This window comes from Myotis davidii, unplaced genomic scaffold, assembly GCF_000327345.1.
Source record: "Myotis davidii unplaced genomic scaffold, ASM32734v1 scaffold61, whole genome shotgun sequence".
NCBI lineage: Eukaryota > Metazoa > Chordata > Mammalia > Chiroptera > Vespertilionidae > Myotis > Myotis davidii.
In genome coordinates, this window is record NW_006291729.1 from 1401722 (window position 1) to 1402069 (window position 348).

The following is a 348-nucleotide window of genomic DNA, read 5'->3' on the forward strand; positions in this document are numbered from 1 at the left end:
TTCTCAACCTTCCTAATGCCGCGACCCTTTAATACAGTTCCTCATGTGGTGGTGACCTCCAACCATAAAATCATTTCCGTTGCTACTTCATCACTGTAATGTTGCTACTGTTATGAATCGTCATGTAAATATCTGAAATGCAGGATGTATTTTCATTGTTACAAATTGAACATCATTCAAGCATAGTGATGAATCACAAAAACAATATGTAATTATGTTTGTGTTTTCCAATGGTCTTAGGCGACCCCTGTGAAAAGGTCATTCGACCCCCAAAGGGGTCGCGACCCACAGGTTGAGAACCGCTGTACTAGAGGTTCAGTGCATGAAATTCATGCACTGGTAGGGGCC